A 6000-nucleotide genomic window follows, 5' to 3' on the forward strand; every position below is an offset into this window, starting at 1 on the left:
CTGGACTCTAGCCTGTGCTGCCCTGGATTAACAGCAGACATGTCTGCCCAGCGCTACAATCAGCATTTAGCTTTAGCAGCAATGCACAATTGCTCCATTAGATGGCAGATCTGTTGCAGCACATGAAAGCCGGCTCACTGGTGTGTGTAAAGCATGGGTCTCTTTTTCCATGCTATGTTATGGTGACACAATGGCTTGTTACATAGCATTATCGTTATGCTGGATATTTTACCACCCTAGAGCTAACTCTAGCGACTGCAGGGAAACAGCACAAAAGCTTTATATTAGTATTACACATTTCTAAATGTATTCGTGAAGTGCTTTTTGAAGCGAAACCCACAATTCAAAACCACGCACACTGTATCTCTTTTCAATTAGCAAACGTTTGCCACCATTGCCAACTAAACTGTAAGCAATCAAGAGTAATTCGCTGCCTGAGTGCTGTAAAAGGACGGCAGTAATCGACAGGCAAACTGCATTCTAATCCTTATTCTCGGCGGCGTCTTTGTGCGTATTTATAAACAAGCAACGTAGTTAGGAGACACTTAAAAATAAATCCATTGCACACAATAGAAACTCCTGGAAAAGGCACTGACAAACTGCACAGCTCTATGCAGTTACATACGCTGCTAAACTGCTGTGTGGTTCCCTCTAGAAGGTGACAGAATGCGATCAATGTGAGCTACCTCATTCAACAGGACTGGGGCACTGGATTAAATCAGAATTAAGGCAGATCCAAAACAAATATTCCCTATAGCTACCTTTGTTTTAATTTAGGATAGCTATCCCACACAGAGTATAGAGAGAAAAAAACAGGCTCAACATTTTAGCTTCGTCAAGAACAGCCAAGGATAGTGAGGCTTGCTGTTAATTAGCAGTTATACAGCATACTGCGGAAATCATTAAAGGAGATCTTAAGTACGGTACAGCAAGCCCTTCCTAAAAGTAAAGTAGGGTTAATGCACACTTTTATATTCAGCCTGCTGATCTTTGCAGCCTCCGTCTGTTGCACAGACTCCTCCCAGACAGCGTGTGGCTCCACCCTCACAAGCTGACAGCTGTCAGCTGATACCTGTGACACTGACTTTCTCCTGGAACAGTTGTGGGAGTTCTGAGAACACCTTGGCAACCACAGACAGAATACATGAATATTCCGAGAGTGGGACTGCTAGATTCCTCTGCAGCGTGAAGCCAGGCAAATGAGGACAGCTGACCTACAGCACATCAATAGAAAGAAGGCTGATAGTAGATGCTTTGTTGGCAGGTGCTTACATAACCGAAACCGTAGAAATTGCTGGTGGTTCACAAGGAAGTAATTAGAGGTAATAGCTAAGAAATGATCGTGTATCGCTCCATGCTCTACACCCTCTGGCCTATCGTCAGCTTTAAGAGTGAGCAATAATGAATCATTGTGTCTCTCAGCACAAACATTGAGACCAACCGGCTGTCTATAAAAAACAGACAGAATGAATGAGAAATACCCGAAAGGGATGGGTAGGGACCACACACCCACACTCACCCCCACACACAATCATTTCCTGGGACACATCTTCATGGGTGGAAACGTCCCCAGCTGCTTAAAGTTGTTGTAAATGAAGGTTTCAAATACTTTTCCTGGCCTATTACCAATTTCACTGCCTCATTGCTCGTCATTTTGTTGAACTCTTGACACTATCTATGAAAGTACGTCACTATTAAGCAGCCCTCTTCGATGTTATTCGAATACCCTGAAGTCGCTTTTTGGAGAAGGTGGTTGAACAGTGTCCAGAATTTCAGTAACTAATTCAGGAAAAGGTTTTTTTTTTTTTACTGAAGTGCATGTAAATGAGATCAGCTACCAAATGAATGGATTTAGAAATTCTCCATTTGTAACCTCTCTCTCTGGGTAAAAGCAGTTCCTTTATCTCGAGCGACCCATGCTCCAATTAGAGAAGGAATGCTTTGAAGATTGGTTTTGAAACTCTCACAGCTCTGCCCCCTCTAGATTCAGCCTGTGTTCCAGTCTGGTTAAACCGCACTGAACGGGAGTCCACTTTGGCACCTACATGGAGGTCACTGTACTGTAGGTGTTACACAGTCTTTATGCATGGATTCCCGTTGAACCTTTCCCTTGAATCCAGAGAGAGGCCCTGGAATGTGACAAGCGGTACTTCAAAGGGGAAAAGGAGTTCAAACATTAACTAAAGGAAGTGTTTCCTTCATCCATGTTTAAAACCGCACTACTGAAAGTCATTTCACAGGAGAAAAAGATCATCAATATATTAAAAAGGCTTCATACCCAGTGTGAGGTTTAACCTGCAGTAAAACTGTCAGCACTTTGACACACACACACATATATAACTCCCACTGCATAGCAGATTGATCCATTCCTGGTTTTGCTATGAGTTTAATAAGACACACCTGCTGTTACCTATACACACTAGTAAAACCTGAAATGGGAAAAACTGCTGAGCACTAGCACTCTTATTTCCATCTGTTTCACTACAAAATGCTGCACCGAAAAGAGAAAGACATTGACTGCTGACAGGGCTATGAGAGAGAGAGAGAGAGAGAGAGAGAGAGAGAGAGAGAGAGAGAGAGAGAGAGAGATACATATTGACAGAGAAACAAAAGGTTCCTCAGCAACCACTGAAAAACAGACCTGGTTACAACTGGTTTGAGGCAGAGAGAGAGAGAGAATGAATAGAGGGGTGAGAATCTGAGTCACTCACCTCTCTTATCAGAGGTTCCTTTACCATTGCCTGACAAAAACTGAAAGCACTGGGTCTGACTGGCTAGAGCTGGTTTGAGTGGCAGCGACAGCAGAGAGGAGCAGCAATAGAAAAGCCATCAAGACCATGTCACTAATATGGTTTGAGAAAAGGTACTTCAACCACACACACGTTTAATGTCAAGTCTAATACAGTTTGCAAGCAAATTCTTTTTTTTCCCCACAGCGAGTTCCCTCCAGATCCCTCCACACCCCCTCGGCAGCCGATAGAAGCATGAGTAATTGTGCTGGCTTCCAGCGCTGGGGAGGGTCTGCTTGATTCAGAGCTGTGAAGAGGTGACCAGCAGGTCAGTCATTTCCCTTTCATATTTACTGCATCATAACTTCCTATATTATTGCACTGGGCATGTGGCAGCCCCCCCCTGGAACCCTACAGGAACTCACCCTGTCATTACCCAGGCAAGCAACAATGGACACAAGCGCTCTGCTGGCAGTGATAAAAAAGGAGGGGTGTTTGAAAGGCTCTGAGAGGATACAGCTCACCGAAGGGCCTGGCCGGGACTTTTCGCATGTTGATGACGCTCGTTATTCAGTTTGTCTACCAGATTGGGTTTGGCGTCGCCCTGAAGCGAGGTTCATTGTGTGATGTAACGTGTGCCTCCTGCTAGTTTGCGGATTAAGTCCACCCAACAATGCTACACCCTGAGGGCAATAGCTGCTTGCAAGATGATAACATGCCCCTCCTCTGTGCCAGAATGGTTTGAAGAGCATGGCGTCACAAACCCCAGACCGCAATCCAATTGAGCATGTTTGGGTCACATTGGTCATCACAGTCGTCTGCCTGCCTCTTCACTAATTGTGTGAAATATTAATGACATCAGAGAACTGGACAAGCTTAAGATACAGAGGGCGACATCAGCTATACAATGATCTCAGGAGGAGTGAACATAGCAAAAGCTAATGAAAATGTTCTCATATTCCAGTACCACTTAAGCAAGGTTTGCAGTACTTTTGTAACTTTATTTTTGCAGGGAGCCCATCTGGAGGAGCAGCTGACACACACAGAGATTGTGCTGTCTGAGATTGTGTTCAGTACACTTCTTCACAGGGATCATTGTTTATTCTTTGAAGCAGCATGTAATTGCACTGCAGACTCTGAGAGCCTCTCACACTATCGCTAAGCAATCTTGTCACTGAAGGGGACAGAGAAAGAAAAAGCAGACGTGTGGATTCATGCTGTCTGTATCACGCCCCCACCCCCGCCTGCGCAGAGCAGTGCTGTGTCTAATCTTCAACCAGTGACGTTTCTGCGATGACAGAACTGACCAGGCTGCATTAAAACAAAATTCACTCGAGTCTGAGTGTATCTCACAGGCAAGTGTACAGTTCATCCCTGAATAGTTACAGATTCCAAAAGACATTAGACTGTTAAACAAACTGGCCAATCTGCTCTCCAACGCTGCTGTGGAGAAAAATAAATTAATAATCAATGAGCAATGGAGTGTTGGTAGAAGTCCGTGAACATAACTCACACAGCCAGTGCTGCCCATTTAGAAAAACAAAAATATCATCTGGATTTAACTTTCCCCACACTCGCCTGTCTCTGCTGGACTGGGTTTGACTCAAGTGAAATGGGTTTGGAGGCTCGGGTTCCAGTCTAGACACACTGGGCCCCCCATTCACAAACCACCACCACAATTCAACACAAAAGCAAGTCTGTTTGCAACCCTTGCCCAGAACTGAAAGGCAAGCATCTGGGCTGCTCCGATTCTGTATTCTCAGCCGTGGCAGGGCTGTCAGTTTAACAGAGACTTGTGTTTGTTATTGCAGAGCTCCACTCACAGCAGCACTATCACACAGATGCTCCCTATCTCTGAATTTCCTCCAAACACAGTACACCGTTATCTGTGCAGGGCACAGGTGTTGCAGTGTGGATTCTGAGACTGCCAGACTGTAGTGTGGGGAACACGCTTTTCAACAGCACAAGGCCAGAGCTCATTTAGAGCTGGAAAAAGCAGACATGACCAATACAGTGGAAACTTGAATTGACGCAGACACTGCCAGCTTTCTTTATACACTTCAACGTTATTTTGGAAAGCCCTGATTGTATACATACAAACCTACCATATTCTCCCAGCCTCATATCACGTCATGATATTCTGTTAAATAACTACTGGATATGAGCTTCAAAAGTGGGATTTTTTTAATTGCAGTACTGTGTTCCACATGACTTGTTCTGTGTCAGTATTGAAACTCAACACTCTACACCAGCTAAACGGAACAATGCATGTAGAACACTGATGCTGTTTTAGGTTCCAGGTGGCTGTGAGTTTGTTAGATGTCTTTTAAAGATGCTTTTAAAAAAAAAAAAAAAAAAAAAAAACACTCTTGCCTGGTCAACCACAGCAAAGCGTCAAACACAAAAGCATTCAGTCTGCAGTCCTACTGGACCAGAATGAAGAACGTTGTGTAATGCAGAGTTGCATCTTCATCTAGGATGTGAATTTGAACACACCCTTGAGAGCTACAGCCCCACATCTCAAAGTCATTTTGACAGTGTTCCATTGTATTGTTCAGTGGTTACAACAATGCCATTGTGCTGTGTTTGAGTGTAAAAATAAACAGTTTAAATTCTGGGTATTCTTTCATTTAAACTTTATTTAAAAGGGTCTACTAAATAAAATATACAAGCTGTAAAAAAAAAAAAAAAAAAAAAAGATTTCATAGCTTTCTCTTTCAAATTGTGACGGTACTTGGCAAAAAACTGATCGGAATCCATTTAACCCACAGCAAACAGGAAGAAACATTGACAGAAACATCCTCAACATGTGTTCTGCACCCTTATTGAAGCCTGCCTGAACAACCAGCATTGGGTCCAGGTTAAACTGAATGGGGCAGGCGTTCTGGAAGCTTTGCAAACATTTTTCAAGCTGAATCATTATTTTTATACGACAACAAATTAAAAGAGCGACTTAAAATACCAATGATATTAGGATCATAATATATATTTAAAAAAAAAATAAACCTCCTCCGCCCTCCCTTTCAATCACATCTAAAAAATCGACCCACAAAACATATGGAAAACAGATTTCTGAAAAACAGACACTCCCAAAATGTATACAGGAATTCCATGCCGTTTGATGAACGCTAGGATTCACAGTTTTGGACCGTTTGCAAACAAAGCAAGGTCTGAGGATGCAATAAAATGCTACATTAAAGCCTTTTGCATTTCTGTTGATGGTAACTGTGGGCTGGGTCAAGATCCAAAGTAGACTGGTAAAACACACTGG

Source organism: Polyodon spathula, chromosome 32 (assembly GCF_017654505.1).
Source record: "Polyodon spathula isolate WHYD16114869_AA chromosome 32, ASM1765450v1, whole genome shotgun sequence".
Lineage (NCBI taxonomy): Eukaryota > Metazoa > Chordata > Actinopteri > Acipenseriformes > Polyodontidae > Polyodon > Polyodon spathula.